Below are 27395 nucleotides of genomic sequence, written 5' to 3'. Positions count from 1 at the left end.
AGGAGCTTCTTTTATAACATATCTTTAATACAGCAACTGCCCCTCAGGAGCACATGCACAGATTTCATATTTTAAGTTCAGTTATAAATTCTACCTCCTCATCATAGCACTTTCCAGCACTTTATACTCTGAATCTGAATTGAAATGATCAGAGGGTGCACCACTGCTGACTATTCTCAGCAGGTTTAGGTGTGATCCAGCCCATAGAAGGAGCAACTAGACAATCTTTTTGAGGCCTCATCTATCATTATTGTTAGATGCTTAACAAAATGATACTTTTCTTTCTTTATGTCATGATTTTAAGGAGATTAAATACAGACAAATAAAAAATATTAGCAACTCAAATCCTGAAGCAGTGGATCTCAGCGTTTGGATTTTGTTCCCCCTCAAAAACACACGGCAAATTATATTAACACAGGGGACACCGTTTCCTGGACATTTAAGGATGTATGTGATTCCCCGGATATTATTTATACCTCCACCTTCTTCTCATTCAAACGAGAATGCAGATGGGAATATCAGTGAGTGAGAATGAAATTCTCATAGGAATAACTTTGAATCCTCCACTCTAATTTATTTTTAAGTAAATCAGTGGAAAGCTATTATTAATCACAAATTGCTTGTGAACCACCTCCCAAAGAATCACAAGTGTGTGTGCCACAATAGTACATTTAAACTATATTCTGTGTTCAAGTTTAGACCTAGATAGACTAAGTTCTTCTAAGGTTAGATAATCCTATGTGATCCGAATCTTTAGAAATTTATTATGTAGCTAAATACCAATAATCAGAGCCAACCAGTGCCATAATTTAAACACTTATTTTGCTTATTACTCTTTTTTTCCTACTTGGCTTCCTTTCTGTCTTTTATGTGAAAGACTTGATGGTAGAGGAAGGCGGGGTAGCTGGTTAGCTCTCCCTAAAGCAGGTACTTTCCTTTCCCAGAGTTGCTGTGCCTTTCAGACCTCCTCTGACAAGGTGTTGATATGTGGAAGTAGTTACCCCAGGTCTACTGTGCCTGCAGCCAGGCTGTGAGCAGTCACTTCCATGGAAATCGTAGCAGTCCCTGCCAGCAATTCTGGTTCACAGATGTCTCAGGAGGCAGCCCCACCCTTCCTTGGTTGCAGCAGTGGGGTTTGCAAATGATCAGCGCACCAGAGTTGTAACCAACCTTAAGGTGGATTTCCAAAAGGTAGGAAACTTGTTGGTTTCGGAGAAATATTTCTTTAATATTTTATACACTCAAAAAATTTTATAAAGAATTCCTTTCATGATGATTCAGGTGGGGCCATTTTGTTCTTTCTGTGAATGAATCCTTTGCTTATTTTGGGGTAAATGTGGTTTTTACATACCCTAAGTTTAACTATAAATCCTTCTGCAAATGCAAACTGAAAGCACACTTTCCTTCTCATTAAATTCCATCTTACCAAAAGAAAGATCTAAGTATAACTGTAACAGGATCTAAGTAGAGCTGTAAACCAGAAGTACAGGACTGCCTTGTAAACAGTACAACATGAGAGCACGCGGGAAGGTCTGTCTATTCTGACTCAATAAGCGATTGCTGTGTGAAGTCAAATCTACACATTAGGTTAGTTGCTCAGACCCAAATGGCATGCCTTTGTAGCCTTGTAGGAGCCTTTTAATTATTGTGAGACAGGAAACACATTCGATAGAAAATGAAATCATTAGCTATGATTTCTCTGGAATAACACGTCTGCTCTTTGATAGGCAGCATTGTTTGTTGGAGCTTTGTTTTTTCCACATTTTAATGAATAGATGAAAGTTTTCTAGAATTGGACGTCCTTGGGCCTTAAGAAAAGCCTTGGCTTAAAGGCTGATTTTCAAAAGGTAACAAGGGGAAGGGAAGTACAACAGAAGAAAAAAAGAGAAGTAAAAGAAAAGAAGGAGAAACAGAGACGTAGAATGGAGGGAAACAAAAACTGAAGCAAGCGAGAAGGAGCAGAGGGAGGCAGGAGGGAGAGAGAGTAAAGAGAAAGAATAAAATACAGAAGGCAGAGATACTGACAGTACAGATATTCAAAGACAATGAACTTTCGGAGTGAATCAGCAAATTGTTAGAAAGTCCAGGTATTTGTGTAATTGTGATACATTGGAAAAATTCATACTGTAAAATGAGCTTCAAATTCTTACCATCTCTTGCACAATACAGAAACACACTGTTAGTCTGCTGGGCTATCATCAGAGAGATGCCAAAATGAGGGCACAGGATGAAAGTCTTGTGAGAGTCTTCTACCTTGTGTGCTTCTCGGACTGAACCATGGAATCTGTGCATTTTTATATTATCTGCTATTAACGGGGTACATGGGTTGCATGTTTTGATCGAATAGTTTTAAAAACATGACCCTACTTCCATGAGAAAATTATTTTTGAAACATGAGAAAGATTCAGTGTTCATTTTTTTTCCTGGGGACATAGTTTCAAGGTTAAATGTTCAAATCCAGTTCATGATCCTAGGGATTAGAAGTCAGCAAAAGGCTGAGATAATGCAAAATGAGAAAGAGAGGACCCACTTTCACGAAGGCTAGGAGACAGGTCTAGGATGGACAGCCTGGAAAGCTAAAGAAGAAGACATAAAGCTTAAGAAGGTATTGAATACCCTTTACCATGCAGATATAAAACAGCAGACCTAACAGCCATGTTTCAGATTAACTATATTATAGGAGCATTTGCTTCATGAAATTACTACTTACAAAAGGACATGCCATATCTGAATGTCTGTAAGAGAAAATCACCCTATTAATTACAAACTTACTTTGGACTGAAAATCTTTGGTTCCACTATAAATGTTGTTGCTAATGGAGAAAACATTAGAGAAAACTTTTCCATCTCCGTATTAGTTTATACTCACCACATGTTTAGAAATTAAGATTTCTAAGATCTTTGCCGAACACACATACATATTTCTCTTTCTACAAGTATAAATTATTTATTCTTTTAGTTCTCCATTCATCAATCTCAAAATGGAGAAAATATAGAAAATGTATGTATTATGGATTTGCTTGTCTGCACTCTATTATGAAGCAATCCTTGCCCACATTTAAAGATGTACTTAAAGAGAATTTAAATACAAACAGACTCATATGCACGTGCATACAAAAAGGAAGAAAGGAAAAAGGAGGAAATGTTATGAGATTTTCTTTCTAATTTTTTTTCTCCAAGTCACCCCTTCTTACATGTATAGTACTCAGAGTATTCTTTCTTAAACAGCTATTTGTTCTTTCTTGTCAGTGTGATACACTAAAAGCAAATGATGCTGCCTTTATAATATTTGTAAATTTGGTCTTGGTATTTATCCCTGCATAAGCACAAAGTCACTACAGAGGCAATATGTTGGTTGCCCCCACTGTCCAAAAGTAGTTCAGTCCAAAGAGGGAAGCATAAATTTAGGATCAAGATGGATGCTGTGATATGAGGGGTAGCTGACCAGGTTTCAGGGATGGGGAGGAAGGCGAAGGGACACTCTACTTCTTTTAATCTGGTTTGTTGATATGTTTTTGCACAACTTATTCACATCTTTTTTTCTAACTTATTAACTTCTAAGATTCAAATGCATGTGTAAACCCTCTGAGGGCTGTCATGTCATTTACTCTTTTGTAGTACATGATTATTATGCATACATACAAGTTTTGCCAAGAATCCCCCATTACTCCTTCTTTATTAACGAACAACAAACTGGGAGGGTTAGTTCTGCATTGTCACTTCAGTTTCCTCATGAGGAATTGGGCTTGTTGCTTTTGGGTTTGGGAGCACCCCGGTCAATATCACTCAAGTCCTGTTCTACAATAAAAGGACCTGATCTGTCTTTGCTGGTTTATTCTGGGTACCGTGTTGATCTGCAGAACTCAGACTACAGGCATTGTTTCCTGTGTCACTTGCTCTATGTGGCAGAATAAGGCAACTAAATATGTCAGTCTCCTGGTTCTAGCTTTTTGCCAAATCTGCTCTGAGATTTAATCAAAAATCTTCACCAATTTACAAACTGGCACGTGCCCTTGCTAAGAAAACTCTTACTCTCTCTTTTACTCTCATTCTCTTTTCAACCTATACCCAAATCACAGCTGGTGAATGGACATAAGAAGCACTTTACTTTTGCCTGTCAAAGATTTCCGGTTCCTGTTTGCTTCTGTGAAGGACACCCCAAGAACTTCCCCGAGGAGTGTTGTAGAAGTCTGGCTACAATCAGCGTTGAGTCTTAATTCTGAAGATGAGGGTCAGCTCTCCAGAACAGGTGCTGGGACCAAAGACCGAAACCAGCTATAACCCTAGCAGTTTTTTCATGAGGTGAGAATTTTAGGCAGGATGGATGGGATGAAAGCATTGAAATGCACTGAATTGACAAATGTCAAAGAAGCGGGGAAAATAGCTGAATGGTTTAGTCATTGATCTGTCATCAGTGGAGCTGGAGCTCAGATGGCAATGGTATCATTTTTAGCGCAGCCCTCTTCGTCCTCTGCTCAGATGCACCAAATGAGGCGCCCATTTGCTGACTAGAAATTTACAGTTGAGGTCGACTGATGATGCAGTGCAAAGAAGCCTGTTCTGTTCCTCTGCTCACGCATAAGCCATGCCAACCTTCACCTTTAAATAGCTCCATATTTAATTATGTGATATTTAGAAATAAAGTTCAGTCACAGTTCACTAATAACTTGTTCCTACCTAAGAAAGAAAGAAAAAAAAAAAAGATTTAGCAATCAGTAACTCTCAAAGGAAAAAAAAAAAAAAAAGACAACTCAGTACAAGGTTGCAATGTAAAATAAAGCCTTTATTTCAGGGAAAATCATAATAAATTAAACTCATTATTAAAAAATACACTAAAAATTTTTAACACTATTTTTGGCACTATTTTTCTATTTTACCACAAAACCTTAGGACGAAAAGGATTAGCTTAAGCAAACAGAAAAAAAAAAAACAAAAAACAAACACTGAACCTTGAAGAAGGTACAGTAGCTACTTTCTTGAAAATAAAACAATCTTTTCGTTCCTGCCATTTGTCTGAATTCTTCCTCCGGGCAAGCTGGACAGCTGCACTAGTGGTTTTTTAGTCATGGGTTGTAAGCCCCACCTGGCTAGATTTGTTTAGCAGACAGCTGGCAGAATTAAATAAAAAGAATGGGACACAAAAAGCTTCCCCCCAAAAAGCTGAGAGAATACTTTTTGGATGTTTTAACCTTTTGGAGGTTTATACTTTTCTATTTTTTTTCTTGCTACAGTCACATAGTACTTACTATATGTGAATATATGTCATAGATACTTTCTCTCACTTATAACAACACAGCTGAGGTAAAAAAATGTAGCATAAATGCAAACCTCAAGTAAGCATATCTTGGGCCACTATTTTTAAGTTAGAAACACTGATTTGCAGTTTATAGGTCCCCAAGAATGACATCAGTTTCAAATTAGCATTTTTTTATTTCTACATTTTCTTTGTTATTTTTTAAAGCCAATAAAATAGATTTTCTTCGTCTGGAATGTTCTTTCTCGCTTAAAGATAAGAAGGAGTCTAAATTGTGGGAATGGCATCTTTCTGCATCTGTTTCTCTCACAAACCTATCAAATATCTAATTTTTGGCATGACTGCTGGCTCCGACAGGAGGATGACATAAACCAGCTTTGTGGTTACATGTTTCACTTTTAATCTCATGGAAATAAAAATCAGCACTGAAATGTCCCTTTACATGTGACAATTTGGGACTCTTTTCCAAAAGCCCAAGCAGAAGGGCGTTAACCTGGTAAGCTTAACACAGAGCATATGCAGAAGTATCAGGCATTTTTATGCTAAAAGGCACAAGGCAAACCTGCCTCTAGTAGAGCTTTGTTCCCATCAGAGACAGGAACTACAAAAATCGAAAGACTTAGTGGCAGCAAGTTACCGAAAAATGACCAAAACGCCTATCGGAATCGGGAAATGAAATATAGTACTTGATAGCCGCACATCTTTCTCTGTGTTTTGTCTCTTTCCATAAATGCGACAGGACTAGTGGAATATTTCAACCATCATGGGTTTGCTACTTAGCACCAGGAGAATCCAGCTTTTCACTAAACACAGTAAATATAGTATGGAAGGCTCAAAAAAAAAAAAAAAAAAAAAAAAAAAAAAAAAACCAAAATGGTTTGGACATGATCCTGATTGGAGAAACTCCATGAAAATAGATTCCAACTGCTTATAAATGAGCAAGGGTGTGTGTGTGTGTGTGTGTGTGTGTGTGTGTGTGTGTGTGTGTGCTGGTTTTAAAGCCAGCATCGCAGAGAAACATTAATGCCGATAGCCCAGCTTGCACCTATGAGATGACAATGATCTGCTAATATACCAAAAGCAAAAGCACTCTGAAGTTCAAATCTATTTATATAGCCCATGAGAATGTCTTGAATATTAAGGACCAGGCCAGGAAACAAACTCTCTAATTCATGACCTAATACTTGTTTTCCAGAGCAGAAGCCTGACTTGGCCCCTCTCCACTCAGCCTATACATCTCTCCATGCAACGTAGACTTTATGGAGCCAGGCATGATCTGTTCATTGCAGAGGCCTGATTCTCCCTAAGCACTGATATCAATAGCATACATTTCAAATACAAGGGAGGTCCGGGCAGGCTTAATCTCCCGGGCACAAGTAAACTGAGCATGCTCTCGAGGGAGGCTGTTGGCATAGAGCAAAAGACAGTGTCACTGTATATGCTTTCGGAGGGCTAGCAAAATGGGTCCCCATCAAAGACTAGGAAAACAGGCCTGGTGAGAAGGGAGGGGTGAGGTCATTCTAGGCTTCTGTCTGACCCTTAAAGACAATCCAATCTTGGCTGTCATCTGACAGTGTTCTATTTAGTTTGATAGATACAATTACATCTATCTAGCCAGATAATTATAGTACTGTGCATCTTCATGTATCAGTGGCTTAGCAGAATTAAAAGCTATAAAATCCTTTTGTGTGTGCTAGGGGGCTTTCCTTTTCTTCCCTAAGACAGATTTCCTCTCGCCCTCTCCCCCTGCTCAAGAAAAAGAAAAGGGAAAGAATTCCCCATAAATTGTAGATTCCGCTTCTGAATTATTTTGTAAACGTTTCATACGAATCTATCTAGTCTGTCCCGGATCAACTGGCATCTCGGCCAACTTCTTTACTAAAGAAAATTGAATCTTGTTTACTTCTTTCAGTAAGGAGAATCATGATGAATTTTAATAGGATAACCCCCTACTGTTAGAAAAATCTCCCTCCTTTGGCTATGGGAGCTTTGAAATTTGTAAATCAGAAATAAGCTTGCGTGGTTTTTTTTTTAAATGTGTTTTCAGACAAAAATAAAAGAGCTGTACAAGTTTCAAGCTCAACCTTAATAATTGCTCAACAGCCATATTTTTTCCTGTTTTCATCACCCCAATGAGCAATACATTATTCTGATACTTTGTTAAAAGACCCTTTAACTGCAAATTGACCTTCAATTTTTAGCAGAATCACCCACCATCAAGCAATATTTCATTTCTGGATGAAAACTAATACTGCCCCTTACTATTTTAGTACAAACAAGCTTTTAATTGGGGATGATGTAGATTGCTTAGTAAAATGAATATATCTGGAAGAAAATAAAACAAGTCATTCTCTAAATTTTTTTTTCTATTTATTGAAATCTATGAGAAAAAGAGTTTATAATTTTGGATAGGGGCAAACATATTGCTATGGAATACCATAGTATAGATCCCAAAGATATTATTCAAGGTACCACCATAGCTCAGATTTAGTAACAGAAAATATATGTGTATTTTCTGGGTCAAAAGATACTGCTTAGTCTTGGGAAGATCATTTTTTTTTTTAATTTCTAGAGTTAAATTTATAACAACAGAAGATTATTAATTTCTTACAACACCTAGAGTTTCAAGCTACTAATTTCACTAACCCATTAAATGTAAGTTTTCTATGCTTACAGAACCAAAGAAATTTGCAGGTTCTGTATATTTACCCAGGGATCACTTTGCTGGTGGTGAAATGTCACCAGTTTCTTTGTGGACTAGAGGGATCACTGATCACTGAATGCCAGGAACACTAGGCTACGATGTGTAGAGGGGGAAATGAAGGCTAGCTCATCCAGAGAAAACTACAGAGGGATTTTAGATCAACAGAATGCAATTATCCATGTTGGCATCAGTCCAGGACACCAAAAGCGAACCCTTAAAGGTGGGTAAATTAAAAAGCATTCCTCCTCAGTGGCAGGACAAGCAACCACATCCCTGACAAGACTTGTGCTTGTTCTACTTGCTTATATTCATTTTGCAAATCCTGCTGGCCAAGTGCTGGCCACTGTCATAGGAAATGGAGTGTGTAGATCATTTGATCAGAACTAGGGGCATCTGCTCTACTAAGAGGCACCCTACACTCTTCAGCTATCTAAAAAAGTGAAAGAAGATATTTTTAGAATCCGTTTCAAGATACAGTGCATTTGTTGACCAGATATTCAGGAAGGTTCAGTTTCCCAGCCCTTCTTGCATCTACATAGGACCATATGACTCTGCTCTAGCCAATGGAATATGGGCAGAATTATATACTCCACTTCTAGCCAGGCCATAAAACAGTCTCTCTCTCTCCCTCTCTTTCTCTCCCCCTACCCCTGCCGGAAAACATACACACACACACACACACATCTGGAAGTGAATTACTCAGTGATGGTAGATTAAAGGAGTTCAAATCCCCAAGTTCCCAGATTTCCACTTGGAGAACAGATTCCCAGCCACATCAAGCTACATCAGACTATGCCACAAACAAGAGAAAAAGTTTTATTGTGTTAAGATTTGGGAGTTTTTGTTACAGCAACTAGAGATATCTTGACTAATATCCATGATAGAAATGGAATTCCTTTTAATTCCAAAATTGAGAAAGTGGAAAAATCACTCCTTAAAGCAAGAATGTGCTAAGATGTACATTCAGCATTCATTGCTTGTGGGTTGTAAACTTCATACTACTGTTTTGAGAGGGAAAGTAGGCAAAATCTATTAAGTTGTATAAACCATACATAATTCTTAGCATTTGACCTAGTAATTCCATTACTAAAATCAATTCTTGAGGAAAAACCAAAACCAGAAGCCAAGATTTTTGTTCCTCAGAACATTGGTTGTGATAATAAAAATATGATATAATATTAATGTCAACAATAAAAGGATCGTTAATATACTTTGGTTATACCTCTCTTAGGAAATATTAAGCAATCAATAATCATACATCTAGGAAGTTCCCTTCGTGGCTCGGGGGTTAACAAACCTGACTATGATCCATGAGGATGCAGGTTCAATCCCTGGCCTCACTCAGTGGGTTAAGGATCCAGTATTGCTATGAGCTGTGGTGTGGGTTGAAGATGTGTCTCTGATGTCATAGGCCAGCAGAATTAGCTCCGATTCGACCCCTAGCCTGGGAATTTCCATATGCCTATGGTGTGGCCCTAAAAAACAGAAAAAAAAATGTATATCTAGCAAATATTTTCATCAATGATTTATTCAATAAGCTAATATATATTGAGATTATATTCTGGGACTTATTCTAGATGCGGAGGATATAACAATGAACAACACACAAAAAAGGTTCCTACTCTTAAGATGTATCTATTTTTGATGAGACAAACAGCCTGCAATCAATCAGTCAATCAAAAAACAAGATAATTGATTTTAGCAACAAATTCGGAAAATATTCCACTGAGAGCTTTTAAGTTAATCTAACATGCAGGAACTACACATACGCCACACACCCAGTAACTCCAACCACACACACACACACACACACACACACAGAGACTTAGAGAGAGTAGTTGAGAGAAAAATAGTAAAATTCTAACTATGCATATGCGATTTTTCTAATCATAAGCAACTCAAAGTCCAAAAAACATAACTTCATTGCACTGCTGATTGTGAATTTGAAATATTAAGCGTACAGCACTGGTGTGAAGGTATCGATTTACACAGAGTATAAATGTAATTGGGCAGCCAACCAGCAGCCACTTCTCAAAACAATTTGATTGTTACAAGTAACAAAGTGATTAAAATTATTTAAAGGAAAACATGATTTCTTTTTTAAAAATTCTTGAAGAGAAAAAGAAAGGTGATGGGTTTGGATATAAACCTGCTGCCAGTGCTGAAGATGGAAATGGATATGATGGAGCAAAAAACAGAGCAGTAATGGAGTGATGGTGCTCCTGGAAGTTAGGGGGATGATAAATGGGTTCACCCTTTCCCCACCCAGGAAGTGATACAAAGCACCTCTGGAAACTTTCAGCTTGCACACTGGAGAAAGCAAAAACTACTCATCAAGCAAAAAATTGAAGAAAAATTAAAGTACTCTGAAATGGACTCTTTAAGTCTCCGTTAGAATGTCTATTTTTCAGGGGCAACTTAGAGGCCACGGTGGGATGTGTTCCTATGTCAGTTTTTCAATGGCTCAGTATGTCTACTCACAAGAGTTGAGTTTCTACTATAGCTGTGCTGTCAACAGTGCTGATTCCTGGGCTGGGAAATTTAGAATTATTTTTGTTTCAGTCTTCATTTCTGGTTTCTTAAAAATGTTTGAAGGAGAGTATGGCTTGCTTTGAAAATTAAATAAAAATAAACATGCACATACATAGATACATCCACACAAAAGTTTATGGCTGTCTCTTTGCTCATTGCAATTGTAAATGAGAACATTTTAGCTGTGTCTAAGACTCCCACTTCCTCTGGAGACACCACAGCGCATGCTCAGGCAGAAGCACCGTCAACAGTTCCAAACTGTTAGCCATAGTGATCACAATAGGCCATCACCTGGCAGGGGAGCTTAGGTAATGTCTTTAGGTGCTACGCAATGGCTCTTAAATACGGATCAATCACAAAGATGCCAGACGCTCTGAAACGGTGGACCCTTCCCTACTTCCAACAAAATCTATTCACATTCATCCTTTTGGCATTTATTAGAGCCCCACACCTTCAAGTGAAGTAAATGGAGCAGATACCCTTTCAGAAGCAGCATATTTCTATGGAGATCCAAAGGAGAGCTTGTTCTTAGCTAGTCTTAATGAAAAATTTTCGGGCCTTGTTTGCACAGGCAGAAGGGTCTGCAGTCCTGGACAAATCCCACCAGAACTAACTTTCTTGGCAACAGTGAAGAGCTCTGAATCAGAGGGTTGGAAGGAATCTAAGTAAGACATCTAGTCCATCACCCTGCCTCCAGGCAATTTTCCAGGCAGATGGGTATTTATCCTGTTCTTAAAGCTCTCCACTGATCTGAAGAAAAAAGACAAGGGTATTTATATCCATGATGTTTTCTTACCAAATGTGTAATATTTGCCACCTACACCATCTGCAGCAGTTCAGAATGTAGTAAGATTGAAAGTGAAACTCATTGATCTCAGGAAAGATAATGAAATAAAATATTTTGCTTTATATAATTTCCCTCAAAGCTTTTGATGGAGCATCTATAAAATGGCATCCATAGTTTAGGGGAAAGAATGACAGCCTCGCTTTACAATTGACAAGCACCGTAATTTTCAGAATGCAGGTAGGAAAAGCTCAGTTGTTTCTCTTAGTGTGGTTCTGTACAAGATAAGACCAAGGTCATAGGCTTACTCTCTGGGTAGGTTAGCTGTGTTTTGTTCCAAGGCTTTAACCACAGCTCTCAAGTAGACATCCTTCACCACAAACACTTTAAGAGAATATGAATGAATTATCAAAATTTATGTTTTATGAGGGTGAAGAGTTATCCCTCCAGTTATGAGCACCATCAATTTTCTACCTGAAATAAACCTGTTTGTTTAGTGTTTGGATACAGAAATGAAATGTGAAGATCTGCTGCCCAGATGATGTAAAGAACTGCCCAAACTTCAATCCCTTTAATCTGATGTTCCATGAATCTACCATGACAGCAACCTCTAGTGATTTCACTGCCATCCCCAGGTATGTTCCTCTAACATCCTTTTTCTAGAACTTGCCTCAGCATAACAATCCAAATATTGGGATATTTATCCTTGACATTTGCTGGTGGGGAGTGATGCCACCTCCACCCACATGGCCTCAGCGAGCAGATCATAGTCAGGCCAATGAACATGAGAGAGATCTGTAAGAAGCCCCACTCTCTGGAGGAGCCTGCAGGCAAACCACAGATAACCCCACCTCTAGCATCCAGCCCTTTGTTCCAAGTGTCATAGAAGTGGCTCCATCCTTAAACTTTCTCTTGGATCATTTCCAGTGGTGTTGGAGGCAGTGAAGGATGTTTTTTTAAGGAATCTCTGTGTCAGAAGCTATTTTTTTGCTGGGAGAAAGTCTGGCATTCAGAGCTTACCCGTGAATGAATTCAGACCAAGTCTTATGGAAGCAACCAGGATTTTAGACAGGAGTCACTCAAAAGAGTGAGTTTTATAGGATTTACTCTCCCAAATACAGAAAAGTGGGAGCTCCCTGGCAGGGAGGTGGGGGTGGGGGGGTTGTGTGGATGAAGTGAGCTGAGACAGGAGAGTCAGGGCCAGGCATTCTGTGCTGCCTACGGAGACAGTAAACCTAAGACCAATCCAAGCCTGCATGAATATCTGACATATCTGATCAAAATGTGAGACAAGGTAGCACATTTCCTGGGGGAAAGTCATTCTCAGCATCTAGCAGGGCCTGAGTTGTTACTGAAAGAGGTCAATGGACAAAATAGTAGAAGTAGTCTGGCCCCACTCCCCTGGCAGGATCTGGGGAAGGGGGAAAGTCAGGGTCCAGCTGACTCGGGGGAGATAAGTTGGTCTGTATTCCCAGAGGGGAACCACGAAGAGAACCGGGACCAAGGAGCCAGCCCACATCACAGCTAGAGTACGAAACAAGGCACACTGAAAGGGTGCTAGGTGGAGAGGCAAAGGCCTGCCTGATTCCTACAGCTGACGGAGAACATCTACTGAATCGGTACCATGTGTGTACTGTGCTTGTCAATGGTACAAACATACCTCATTGGTTCTTACGAGGACTCTCAGAGGCAGCCACTGCTTTCCAAAAATGCTCCATTGATAGAGTTCGGATAAATATGTAGCTTGGAAGATGTTCCAGGCTCTCACCACTCACTCAGTCCTCGTCACACCCTTAGAGAATCACCATGCACATTCAAAGCACTGAGACATCCTGTGTTAAAAGAAACTATTTTCATTGGTTTATTAACCCAGAATTTCCAATGAAATCCCTTCCCCAGCAAATATGCCTACGTTTTTGATCCTTCAGAAACATTTACAGTCATCTTTCTCACCTAATGTCAAAAAGGACTCAAAATTTCTGAGAAATGCACGTGCTTTGTAACACAAAGCATTCAGCAAATGTAAAAGAGTATTCTTTTGGTCAATTTGTGCTGGTGGAAATGAGTAAAATGAGTGATAAAGCGTTCATGACCTAGTGGTGCTTAAGTTTGGATTAGTGAGGAATCTACCAAGACCATAGCCTTGTGTGGCTGAAAGTCTAAATTTTTGGCATGATATAGATCACATATGGGGAATATATTGGGCTTTGTAAAAAATTACAAAGTGAATAAATGAATGTCAGAAAGTAGAAACAATGTCATATATTCCATCACTGTAGGACAAAGTTTCCTTTGTGGGGGACCATAAACTCCTCCTCTACTCTGCCTGAATAGCAGCATGGTTTTGCCAGGATGAGCCTCCCATTGTGATTATGAACTCACCGAGTATTTGCTTTAGAAATTGTCTTTTCTGCCAGTTCCTTCCAAGCAGAGCATATTCTTCTTATAGGGACCGGTAGATTTTCCACTACCCCTTCAACCCCAAGTCAGTAACCAGCCCCAGTGCCACTGCCTCTAAGGAGGACCTGGGTCTTGGGCAGTTGGACTTACAGACTGGTTAGGAGAGGAGGGAAGATGATCTCATCAGAAATTCTGTATTAAAGAACAAAACAGACAAAAACTATTTTAATAAGGGACTTCTCATTGGCATTCCCATTGTGGCTCAGCAGTAATGAACCCAACTAGTATCCACGAGGATATGGGTTCAACCCCTGGCTCCACTCAATGGGTTAAGGATTCAGCATTGCCGTGAGCTATGGTGTAGGTGGCAGATCTGGCTCGAGCCCTGAGTTGCTGTGGCTGTGGTGTAAGCCGGCAGCTACACCTCCAATTCAACCCATAGCCTGGGAACTTCCATATGCCAAGAGGCTGACCCTAAAAAGCAAAAGAAAAAAATTAAATTAAATTTTTAAAAAATAAGGGGCTTCTTAGGGCCTTTGGGAGCAGGCATACTATATAGCATTTTCCAAGCTGTGAAATTTCTCACAAAACTCTGCCCATGGAGAATTTAGGGAGAAAGACGCCAGAAGTTTACCTAATGTATTCCACCAGCGCTGCCTCCGAGGGTGATTCTAGAGCATGAATGAGACAATGAGCATGATATTCCCTAGCAGAGCTTCAAAGAAATGATCTTCCTTACTAACCTGCAAGTACTGCAGAGACGTGATCCCTATTTTGTGAGTGGGGAAAATGAAGTTCACAGAGGTTGAGTGACTGTCTTCAGTCCAACAGCCAAGCCTGTGTCTTTAGTCTCCAAATCCCAAAAAACCTTTCCCCTGGGCCACTGCTTCTGGCCGCCAGGCAGCTCTCTCACCCCATCACTACCTCATTCCCTACATCAATGTCCCATCTACCCAGAAATTGACCTTGCTCAAAGCATTCTATGTAAACCAAGTGGAGCCTCACGTTTGTGAATTCAATTCTCTTGAGGGTTGTGATCAGAAAACATGTGCTATCCAATTTTTCCCACACATGCCCCTTCTTAGCTGGCCTATCACTGGGGGCCGGAGCAGTGTGGTCTGTTTGAGGCCAATAATCATATCACCATTGTAATGAGTGGCAAATCCTATGTAATTTACACATTAAAAGGAGGCTGAGATGCATGGAAAAACCCAGCCCCCATTTGTCTAATGAAATTAAAGCTCTTAGCCAAATACTGGTGCTGAAAAGAGATGTTTGGGAAGGGCTCTCCCGGGCTCTCTCTCGCCCTGCCTCTGAAGAAGAGGGTGAGTGTTCTTTATTCATGATCCCGCCTCTACCTAAATCACTCCCACAATGGGACCTCTAAACCAAGGGGCCCTGTCTGGGAGCATGATTTACGCAGAGCTGAGGCCAGGCGGGGCTGACAAAGGCATTATGACTAGTTCTTTTCAATGACAATTGGAGGGAAAACGAAAGCAGCAAAGATGTTCTGTGACTTGGCAGGCAAAGCATGAAAAAACTGCCCCAGCCTCCTCCCCCAGACGGCACAAAAGAAAGTTTGGAACCATACCTGATAAAGCAATTATTTTAAGCTATTTTTCTCATTTGGTGGTCACTGGACATTGTCATAAAATAAGTGTGAATGACACAGCCCTTGGAGCCACCACAGTGAGATTAAGCTCTGGAGTGAAAGATTGGTCCCATGACAAGGCAGTAAGAGATGGCTGGCTCCTCCCTCCGACGGCTGTCCAAATTCCCTCCGAGTTCCCCATGACTCTGAAACCCTCCGTTAAGTCTGGGAACCAGCCATGTTGACATGAAATAAAACAAAACAAGCCAAATATAACTGAGACTGGGTCTGAAAGTCAAGAATCTACCATCATAAAGCTAGTTAGTCTAGGAGATGCTCTTCTTTGGTCCATGAACAGTAGATACATGGAAATACAGTGCACTAATTGGGTCTGAGAATATGAGCAAAGGCATCAAGGCAATAATCTATGTAGAGGAACAGCCAGAGTATGTAAGAAAACAACTAATATCCATTATCTACAGCTTAACTTCTCAAAGGCAAATGCATTTGAAAAAGAAAGAAATGCTCACAGGACACGTTCACACCCACAACTCTGAACCAAGAAAAAAAAAAAAAAGGTATTGAGAAGCATCGTTCTCCATTTTATTTACCCATAAAACTTTCATATTCTGAAAATGATCTGTTTCCAGTCTCAGCTCCTAGCACTCTCCCCCACTCACTAATTTCTAGTCACATCGCTCTTTCTCTTCCTGGAGCACACCAAATACACTTCTGTTTTGAGACATTCTCTGCCTATAATATTCCTCCCCAAGATCCTCATATAGCTAGCTCTTCTCAGCCAAGGAGATTTTTTGTGGGTTCTAAGCACATCAAATCAAATATATCAAAATATACTCACATTAAATGGAATTTGCTGAAAACGAGAACAGTTGAGTTGCAGTTGACTAGTTACAATAGACATTTTGAACGCATTTAAATAAATAATGTTGATGCTAATTTTGCAGTATTCTTTTCATAAATTAACACCAATAGCATTCTCTAGGTTGAAAATACTTCCATGAGCCCTTAAAAAATCCTAGCCATGGCATGATGCTTATAGTAACAAATAAGAAGAAACAGTTCTGCTCTCACCATTCAGGTTAAAGCTAAATATCATCACAGGCTCAGAAGAGGTGTTTTCTAACTACCTTTTCTGAAATAGCCACCCACTCCATGTTCAGTGTCTACCATGCATTGCACTTTTTATAATCTGAAGTTATCCTCTGTTTAATGTTTACCATCTGTTTCCCACTCCTTGACTGTAAACTTAATGACATCAGAGACATAAATGGCTATTCACCCTATTCACTGTTCTAGTTCCTAGAACAGGGCCTGGCACATAGTAGGTATTCAGGAAATGTCTAGTGAATGAATGAATGACCATGTGACTGAGTGAATTACAGATACTAGTTAAATCTATAATTCTGACTTAAATTTGCATTTGTATGGGGCTCATAACTAAACTGTGGAGATTTCAACTGTATAATTCAAGATGTCACTTTAAAAAGTGGTATTGTAGGGTGGGAGGTGTGGCAGTGGCCCAGGGTTAAGTTTTAACTACAAACAATACAAACTCCCATCAAGAGAACTTTAAAATATCATTTAATACCTGGATGGAATTCTGCTTCTCATGAGGAGGAGAAAGCCAAGAGAGAGAACATGACCCAGCTCTCAGGGTAGGTGGGCAGAAAACACCACCAGAACCTAAATTGGCAGAGACTATTAGAAGGAAGCAAAATTTCCCATTAAAATAGATGTTTAAAATCTTGGCTCTTCAAGTCTGTAGTTTCAGTAAGTGCACTAGCAAAACCTAAGCTTAGCAACAAAAACTTTTAAGTAAATATTGGACAATTGGTGCAGGCTATGGATAAAGAATATGGAACTCACTCATGAAACTCCAGACCAGAAAAGCATGTAACAGGATCATAGGCCCTTAGGAAGAAAAACAGAAGATAGATATCATTGTTCATGTTGGTGCTAATTTCCCATTACAGAGAGTGAGTTTTAATCATGTTCAATAAACCACTTAATTTTTATAAAATCTTTAGTTAAACAACATCTCCTGGTGTTGTGATAGACATATTCCAGGGCCAAATGAATCTGATGAAATTGTTTGAGTTATATAATTCTAGAATCCAAGAGTAGACAAAACCAGCCAGTATAGAATTCTGACCTAAATAGTTTGTGTGTTGTGTGATAGCAATCTTACTTGATTTTCTCAGTAACTTCATCATATAGATAACAAATATGTAATCCCTGTTTTGTGGTAAAGAAAAAGAGGCTCAGAGAGGTAAGATGTCTGTTTTGGTTAGAATAGGTTAGGTTATATTATAGTTAACAAGCAATTACAAAAAAACTAAATACAGTTTATTTCTCCATCATTCAAAGTTACCCACAGTTTGGGTACCTGTCCATGGCAGCTTTTCTCTTTAGAATGGTTCTTGTCATTTTCCAAGTAGTTTCCATTTTCCTTTACCACCTCAACGTGAGGCTGCCTTGTAGGCTGGGAAGGAGAGAACTGGAGAATTTCATAAGAGTGTCTCATTGAAAGGAAAAAAAAAAACAAAAAACAAAAACAAAAACAAAGGCCCAGGTCTGAGCTAGATTGGTTTAGATGCACTTAAGATGGGGAGGCTGAGGGTTCAGAATGACATTGCACCTTGGGTGGGAGCTCCCAAAGACTTTAAAGTGGCTGAAGTGTTTCAGGTCTAGACGTGGCTGCTGGAAACCTTATTTGCCCAGAAGGCTCTCAAACCCCGCACATCGTCGAGCAGATGAGAAAAGTCATGCTCGGAGTAAAGGCTCTGGAATCTTCAGAACACACCAAAGTTAGGGTTTACGACCCTTACTTGTACAGGTTCCAGACTAAGTGGACATTCTAGTCCATGGCCGAGTGGCACCGCCAGCAGCAGGAATGCGGGATGCTCCAACTTGAGTAAGCCATGAATTCACTAGAGCCAGGTCCTTGGATGAAGTGAAGCCAGTGTGCAACCACACATATTTGTGAGCAGGAGGTAGAGAGGAGGCTGTGGCCAGAGATGGAGTGGATCTGCCCTGGTTTAAATTCTGCTCCAGAAGGAACACACATAATTTCTACATATAATTCATTGGCCAGAAGTAGGCATACAATGCTACATAAATGCAAGTTTGCTGGGAATTATGACTTTCTATGTTCCCAAGAAAGAGGAATTTAAATGGAATTTGCCTTGGTCACTAGGTCTAAGATCAAAGAGTAAATAAAGTGAAAGAGCTAAGATTTGGCTCAGATCCGATACCAAGACCAGTACACTTCCCACGTGTCTACCTACCTAAGCTAGAACGTAAGGATTATGTTTTTTATGTTTTTATTTCCAAGAGCTAACATATACCTGACATATAGATGCTCAAAATATTTCTTATAATAGAAGGAAGGAAGCAAGGAAGAAAGAGAAGGAGAAAAGAAGGGAAGGAGGGAGGGAGAAGATACAGAAGACGTTTATTGCTTCTTAACTTCATAAATGATTGATTCTTTGATGGATAGTAAAGGATATATATGATATAGTCATTAATTTCTACCCTTTCAATGTTTTTTGGCAGCATTAAAATGAAAAACTAGAAGTGTAGAGACCAGTATAGTTTCTCTCTACTGTTTATGTTCAAGTTTTTTGCCCTACATTGCAAATATCTTCATCCATGATAGAAAGTGTGGAGATGGGGAGATTAAAAAAAGAAAGAAAAGATTGAGAAGAAAAAAAGATAACGTGATTCCCGTGAGGAGGAAAAAGGAATTTATTTGGAATGTTAAATGGTGTGTATAATATGCCTTGAGTTCTTTGGCAGAGAGGTGACATGTCAAGGAAATGCTACAGCAAAATTACTTAATAATAAGAGTACTGTATCTCTTCCTCTCTGTACAATTTACAGTACAATCAAAGGACTATGCTTTTACACAGCTCTTACAGGAAAAGTAAGACATGGGCCAGCAGAAATAAATTAAGTACCTGCCATTTATTGTCATGTATAGCACCAGCTTATTGAGCTAATATTTTATTAGTATGCTATAGCTTGAATGATGATGGTCTTTTTATTGTTTTTGTGGTAACTCTTTATTTTAAGTATCTTATCATTATGAATTCATTTAGTATTGATTGCAATAGCACTGATCATAAAGAATTAATTCGACATTACCATGAATGTCATATGCACTTATATAAGAGTTCGGCTGTAATTCAAAATTAATTAATATGGTAAAGTATTATTGCTTTTGCAGTTTTGCATCTTTTTAAAATGTATCTAAGGTATTTTTTTTTCCCATTAGGTAGAACCTAGCAGAAAATCTACCTAAGGCATTCTTCTTTGGAAGGCAATTTCATTTAGTGATAAATGGGAAATCTGCATTAAAAAAAAAAATCCTCATGTTTTAAAGCATTTGAGATTCCAGCCTCAGAATTCAGGTTTATGGAAAGACTAAAGATGTGAGTACTAGAAAAACAGTCATTCTGCTGGGTGTTTCTACTTGCTTGGTGTAGCTGGGTTGAATGGCATAATTGAGAATTTACCTCTCCTAAATATCTTTTCCCTCTCTCTCACTAAGGATGATTTGTCCCTGTCAGAGTGAAAGGCCCCCAGCAAAGGAACTCCATTTACTTATAATGATATGGAATTACCAGAAGGCACAATTCGGGACATGCTCCTAGCAAGTTGAGATTGTTGAACATAGGTATTAGTGGGAATCCAGCAAGGTTCAGGGTCTAAACCAAATGACACGTGTCTGGAATGCCTATCCATGGCCTTCAGTTAAAATCCACTGCACTGTCTTCTGCTGCTGCTCTTCTGAATACAATTATGGTGGCCCATGCAGTCCGATTGAGGTATCATGTGCAAGTGACTAACCTTACACATGGCATGAGTGGCATTCTGCTACTAAAAGACCCCAGTGTCTTAAAGCAATCTCCTTTCTCTACCTCCTCAGCATTGAGGAAATCTTTGCAACTGGAGCAAGGAGCAAGGAGACTGCCCAGCAGGCAGACCCACATGGAATGCCACTGTGATGGGCCCTAGAATCCCAGGACCATGGAGGTTACTGAGAAGAGGCAGAGGAGTGCATAAAACTAAAACACAATCTTGAGGATACATTTTGGCTAAAGACAGTGCAAGATCAGCAAGAGGCTGGCCAGAGACCACATTGGGTGGCTTAGCCCAGGTAGAGTCAGCAGAGAGCAGCTGGGTGCTAGGAAACTGACAGAGCCCTGGCAACAGCTGAGGTCTCCTTGTTCTCTGTGGAAATAACAACTAAAAGTGAATTTAGAAAAGTAGAAGCTGGCAGCAAAAATTAACCTGGAGCCAGTATAGGCCTATGCCCCTAATGACTTAGCATCTAGGCAGGCAGGAAGGGCCCTGGTAAGAGCCTAGAGACAGGGCAGCAGATACAGGGGGTGGTATCATCTGAAACTTCCAGTGGACCTGTTATGGCATTCTTCAAGGGGGGAAGCTGTTACAAAGTGAGCTGAGGATGCCAGATATAGAGAGACCGGTGCGGAGTGATCAGGGATTTCTGAGATATTACTATGAATTTTTTCTTAGGATTCCTAAATCTGCTTTATGAAAAGCACTTTGAGTGCTGTGAAAAATCGGTTTCCTCTTGTCAAATTATAGCACTTGTAGCTTTCAAAGAGACCCTTCGAGGAAACCCAGACTGAGAGGCAAAGCCACTTGCAAAGAGTCCTTCCTGCTGCCATCCCTCACTACACAAGCCCATCCTTTTTTCTAACTTCTGCTGTGCTTTCTCTTGGAAAAATCACAAAAAATAAAGAAAAGCCACACCTTGCACTGGCCAAATCCTTTCTTACAGCCCTGCAGAAAGGTAATTATCACTCTGGTCCGAGGTAGTTAATACTAGCAGTTTTGTAGTTAGTATTAAGAGACAAAGATTGTTCTACTCCTTTTGTCTAATACCAACTAGGTATATCAACATCTCTTTTCTTTCTAATTTCTGATATTTTCTTTGTGTCAGTTAGCAACACATTTCAAATGAGATAACACAGCTGCCAAACGAAAAGTTCTGAATTCCAGAATTTTCCTGTCCCATTAGATTAGTTACAGTTTTCAGGCAAAGGGAAGGCTGCAGCAAACTGAAGTAATTTTGTTCTTACTACCTTTGATTAGCTTGTTCTTGGATTATAGGTTTTTCAGGATGTCTTCAGTGGCAGGACAGTTCCACTGGCAGATAAAACACAAAGTTCAGCACCTCCAAGTGCCTAAGACAACATAAGAATTCACCTTTAAAAATCAAAAAAATTACAGAGGATGCCAGGGAGGTAGGAGGGTGTTCTTTATTTGTGCTATGGGAAGCAATAATGGAGATTTACAGTTCTTCAATAGAGCATAGGATTTCCCAGAATGCTGACTAACGGAACCACTTGGAGGTTTATTGATGTGGTGCTGTATTGAAAACACAGGTTTATTAATAAATAGCACCATGAGCCTCTAAGAGGCAAAACAAGGTAGCAAATGACACGACAGCCCGGAAAACAGGACGACGGTGCGAAAAAAGCATGTGGCTTGAGAGATGTGACCAGGAGATTAACTGCAGGGGACCAACTTAGAAACTTAAGCATTCAGGGAAAACGTTCCAGTGGAAACCATGCGAATGGGAGCCTTTTCCTTCTGTCTGCAGGTTTAATAGCCACAAACATCTCCTAGCATTTCCCTCCCTTAGGAAGACAATATCAGACTGCTGGCATCGATTTCTTAAAATTATCCTGGCAAAAGATAAACAAAGCTCAAGATATAGAAATATATTTCACACTGAAAAAAGGGGGAAAAAAACCACATGGAAACCAAATCCTCATATTTCTTGGCTCACAGTAGCAGGCTGACTAGTTACCCAAAATGAGCTTACTGCAAAATCACTCTGTTCTCACCACAGGCACAATTTACCAACTGGGTGCAGCAGACACCGGGTTGGCTCCTGACTTGTCTCTGCCAATTAAGCTGCACAACCTGTTACCATTTTGCCAATGGACTCTATTTACTTAGGTTCTGCATAACTTGCCAAGTGCACACTCTGTGGAATTCCCAGCAAAGAGAAAGGAACAATTGGGGGAAATTTTTGTTAACATCCTTTCTTTTAACTTTCCATAGCAGAGGGGAATGCATCAACGTGGAGCAGATGTGCTGAGACCAAATGCTCTCTTCCTCATGATTACAGTTGGTTATACCTGTGGCTAGGCAAGCTAATTCTGCAGCAAATGTGCAAGAGAGGGTAGTACTAACGTACAATGTGTGGTCCTGGAGGCTTCGTTCCCTTGTAATAGGGTGCTTTGTTTCACAAGACCTGGCACGTTGAGAAGAAAACTGAAGCAAAACAGCAGTTGGAATCCTGGGCTCTCTCTGCACGGCTTATAGAGCGCCCTAGTTCTCAGCAATGTTGACATAAATATCCCGGAATTTCTTATTTGGAGTTGGAAAGTAATGATTCTTTCCACTTAATGTGCTCAGCGACTCTGCACCCTATTGTTTTCCGCCATTTGAAGACGCCCGAGGATGTCATTATAACTACATGTATCAATATTAAACCTTTACCAACAGTTGACTAAATGAGCTGTTATTATCTTTGTTTCTGAAAATAGTGTACCTTTTTACTTCATTTATCAGTAACTAGGTGTAGTCGATTGCACTCTGGTATTGATCCCAATATCTATACCCGTCACAGACTACCTTTCCTCAAGGTCATCGTAAGGTCGGGTTATGATCAATATGAATTGACTGACTGCAAATAAATTTATGTAGCTGACATAATTGCAAGTAATACCTTTTTCAAATTAAGGTGGACCGCTTTATGAAGCATATGTGTTTGAAACATTAATGGTAACACCATCCGACTCTGCATAATGAACCAGTCTCGCCGTAATTTACAAGTCCTCTTTGTATAACGGAAAGCTCCCCCAGTAACCATTTCTAAATAACACCTGCAGAGTTTCAAGCTTCGGGTTTAGTGTGGATGCTAATTGTGTTTTCTAAGCAATGGTATTTCCTCTGCAGCCCCTATGTGCATTTTGATTTCTCATTTTTGAATCCCATTTCTATCATTGCCGTTTCAAAGTTCAGCGAGGTATTCAGTCATCCTAATCAGAGAACCACGTTCGATATTGATAACATCAACTTTCTTAAGTAGAAACAGCATTTTCAAAATGCAGAATGGATTCCAGTGCCAGCTCCCTACCCTGGGCCCCTCACACTGTGGGGAGACACACTTGTGATCAGCCTGCTAGCCACTGGATGTCACTGACGCTTACATAAATGGAGCTTAAGGGGCATTTATCTGACTGTAAAAATCATGACTTCAGTAGAAAGCAGTTTAGCTAGAAACATTTCACTCAGGCAATTTCTAATTTCAGAAAAATAGGCTCATAAAGCTCACAAAGGCGATACCCAACTTCAAGCGTGATTAGTTTCAGTTGTTTGTTTCAGCTTTAACTGGGATATGAATAAACAGCAAGTTTTGGGGGTGCATTCCATTTTTGACAGCAGCTGCCATTCTGCTTTTAAAGGAACACTACCCAATAGGTTTTGTGACATCCTAAAATACTTATTGGCAAGTCCAAATCATAAAATGATGACTTAGGAAGTCTTTTTAATTCTACAATTATTGGTTTTTTTTGTTCAACACAAAACATTTAACTGTTTTCACAAGAACATATTCTTATTTTAAAAATTCAAGATTACTTGAAGCACTTAAAATAGACTTCTTTGGAGATAAATGATTCGGATTCATATTTTAAACAAGAAGTAGGACTTTGTAAAGCACAATTAATGATGGCAAGTGTCAGAAAAACATCATTGAATGTATCATAAAATGGCTTCCACTGAAACATTTATTCTCAAATCAGATTATGGCAGAGGAATGTAATTTTTCTTGACTATTTTGTGACTTCTCTTTCCAGGACATATCAAGGAAACCAATCAGATCTATCAGTTGATGTTCTACAGTGTAAATATGAAAAGATGCAATAGATTGGAAAGTTCTAACAAAATGGGGATTTATCTTTTGTCTTGACTATAGACACAGAGCAAATGTAGTATGTGAGTGGCTTAGAGAAAAGGCACTATATAAGAGCAAAGAATTATGACAAATGACATCGCAACAGACATGCTGCCATCCCTGAGCTTGAGCCATTTGAGAAGCTATTTTGAATTAATAACGCATGCCATCGTGATTACATTTGCTTAGCAGAAACATTTTAAGAAATAACAGCCTGCAAGAGGAAACTGAAACAATAGTTCTCTATCTTTATATAACATATAATTGCCATTTTTCTTCAGAGAGAAAAGATTCAAAATCCATAATAACTAAAGTCTAAGTTCTTATTTTTAAGTGACTATATATTTGCATCTACAAGAAAACAAATTTCATTTTCTCCTCCCTCCAAAATAATATTATAGTACTGGGAATATAAATTCAGGGGGGACTAGAGCAAAGACTGGTAGTTCACATTGCTAGAGCTGACTTCGGGGTGAGGGAAAGGCAAAGTAACTAAAATACAACCAACTTTTTGTACAAGGAATGAAATGAAGGCTAAAGTGGCAACATATGCTATCTCACCCCCTCACTGGCGCTACTCCCCCCCCAAAAAATTTTGAAAACATATGAAAACATATTTATGTGCATTTAGGAAATATTGTTAAGTTGATTAAAAGCAAAAATCTTTCTTAGAGCCCAAACAACAATGTCACAAATTGCCCATACTTCAGGTAGCTGGGAACACCTGGAATAATATAGTTAGGCAATTTGATGCTTGGAGAAAAGCAGAAAGACAATTCTATAAGGAGTTTCCTCCCTCTGTCTTAAACTATGTTTCCACCTTAAATAAATAAAGCATGCAGCAGCAGTAGGTAAGGTGGTCAATGCAATTAAATTCAAAACCTGAATGTATTGAACTTTCTGCAATTATACATGGGTCATCTCTGGACAATATGTTGGCCATCTGGTAGCATCTGTGCTGTTCCCTCTAATAGAGTTCCTGCTGTGGCTCGAGGCCATGGCAGGCAGTGCTAAGCAGGTCACATGTTGTGTCTTTCAGCCATATTTAGGTCACAATTTGGGATGGGAGGAGGCAGGAATTATCTTTTTGCACAAAGGCAATAAAAATGAATAATCCCTTGTAGGTATTCTGTGTTTTCTTAAATAAATAGGGGTAGATTTTCAATTTTGTTCCATGTTTCACCCTAAGTTGTACAAAACACGAGACAAAATATTACATGCCGAAGGCTAAACATTTGTCTGTAAGTTTCCTTTTCACACACACACACACAATGGGTCTTTTTAAGGGATGGTATAGGATTTTTTGTTTTGTTTGGAGGGTTTTTTTAACTAAATGGAGAGATAGAGAAATTCAAAATCTGCTTTAAAAAACTCTCAGAATGCAGAATGCTGGGTATATTCTAGAAAAGTTTTTTTGGGGGGGAGAGAAATGATAAAAATAAGTATATGCCTATCTTTCAAATAATAGGAGTTGCAAATTCTACACATCTACATTTTACCTTCTTCTAGATAGCTACTGAAAGCTTACATCCTACTAGTTGACTCACAAAACGTTAAAACTGGCACGGCCATTGTTTAAATGTGCACAAAAATCTCAGCCACCCAAGAAACAGGATGTTTTTCCCAAAGTAAAATCATTCTAGATATGACACCGTAAAACAAGTCCTATTAAATGTGGCATTTGATATCAGCATAAAATTTCCACTTGGCATATTTACTGATTGCCCCACCCCCAAAAAACAACTACAACATGCACATTTTAAAAGTGTGAACCTTACATGTATTATCCAAGTTCACTTGATATAGATTTTAAAATGCAATATGGACAAGAGTCAAGTCCGGCATAAGCAATTCCAGTTTGACATCAATTAGTGAGTAGCTTTTACTCTTATAGACATATTTATAATGGAAAGGAGTGCATTTAGACTTTAAGGTCCTGCCAACTAATCAATTTGATGAACTAATTGATAATAAATGTTAATTGACAACTAACAGCAGTCAATTAATTGCATTTCAAATGCAGCTCCAGGAAGCTGAGTTGAACATTATTCTACCTCAAGCTACTCAAATAATAGCTCAGCAATGACTTTGCAACAGGCTACAAAGGTCAGAATGGCCTAGCCTTTCCCTTATTAGGAGATCTGGGATCCCAGGGCAGAGGTTTACAAAAGCAGCAGCAGCAGCTCATGACCAAAGCTCTCCTCTCCACTCCAGGGCTGAGTCTTTTTCTCTGAGACAGTTTGCTGGCCTCATAAAAGTCTCCTGTGGCATTCCCCTTGGGTTGCAATGTGGAAAGCCAGTGCTCAACTCCAAAGAAGTAGTTGATTCTGCCAGTTATATAATCTGTCTCACTGAAGGAGCCACTTAACTCAAATCTAAACTTAGATATGAAGAGGGTTCTGTTTAGTTATGTGTCTTTGCAGCAGGAAAAAATATGCCCTGTTTTCTGGGTTCTACAATGAGAGAGAGTCAAAGAACAAAGTGAGATGGCCAACTTGTGAATCTGGTACAATTCAGTCCTCAAAAATGTCTGTAAAATCTAAATATTCTTCATTTTAGTCAACTAATACATATTAAAAACCCCAAGGGGTAAATTGAAAGCTGTGACTTCAATTTCATTTTCTCAAAATGAAACTCATTTGTGTTTGTAATAAAGGTTGGACTGGGCTTTTGGACTCCAGGGTTTTTGGACTCTTTCTCTCCTCTTTATCTAGAATGTTCTTTGGTAAAGAATGGCCTGGTGGATCACACCTTTACTTCATTCAGACCTCTGCTACAGGTCACCTCCTCAGAGAGGTCCATCTCAGCCATTCTACTCCAAACCTACACACAATCCTTTGTTCACTTTCTGTTCTTTTATTTACTGTATTTTTCTCTCCAGCTCTTCTTTCTTCCTGGCAGTACACATTCTCTTATTTATTTATCACTGATCTCCAACACTTAAACCTAAACTCCACAGGGGTGGAACTTGGAACTATTCATTGTTTCCCTAGTGCTAAAATGGTGTTCAAAGTGGGTTCTCCATAACGCTTATTGAATGAGTGAAACCCTTCTGGAAATCATCCCTCTAAATGAACTGCTAAGATGGTGTCACCTCTGGCTCAAGGCA

At 39.2% G+C, this 27395-nt stretch overlaps 1 protein-coding gene and 1 pseudogene across 1 annotated transcript in view; one reads left to right on the top strand and one right to left on the bottom strand.

Annotated features, from left to right (window-relative positions):
* GTDC1 (glycosyltransferase like domain containing 1) overlaps window positions 1-27395 on the bottom strand; it is a 476816-nt gene that overhangs the window by 14525 nt on the left and 434896 nt on the right. The gene's annotated exons all lie outside the window — the stretch shown is intronic.
* LOC110256944 lies at window positions 10881-18558 on the top strand (annotated as a pseudogene).

This window comes from Sus scrofa, chromosome 15 (assembly GCF_000003025.6).
Source record: "Sus scrofa isolate TJ Tabasco breed Duroc chromosome 15, Sscrofa11.1, whole genome shotgun sequence".
Taxonomy (NCBI): Eukaryota; Metazoa; Chordata; class Mammalia; order Artiodactyla; family Suidae; genus Sus; species Sus scrofa.
Note: the sequence above shows the minus strand (reverse complement) of the source record. Positions and strands in the feature narration are given on the sequence as shown.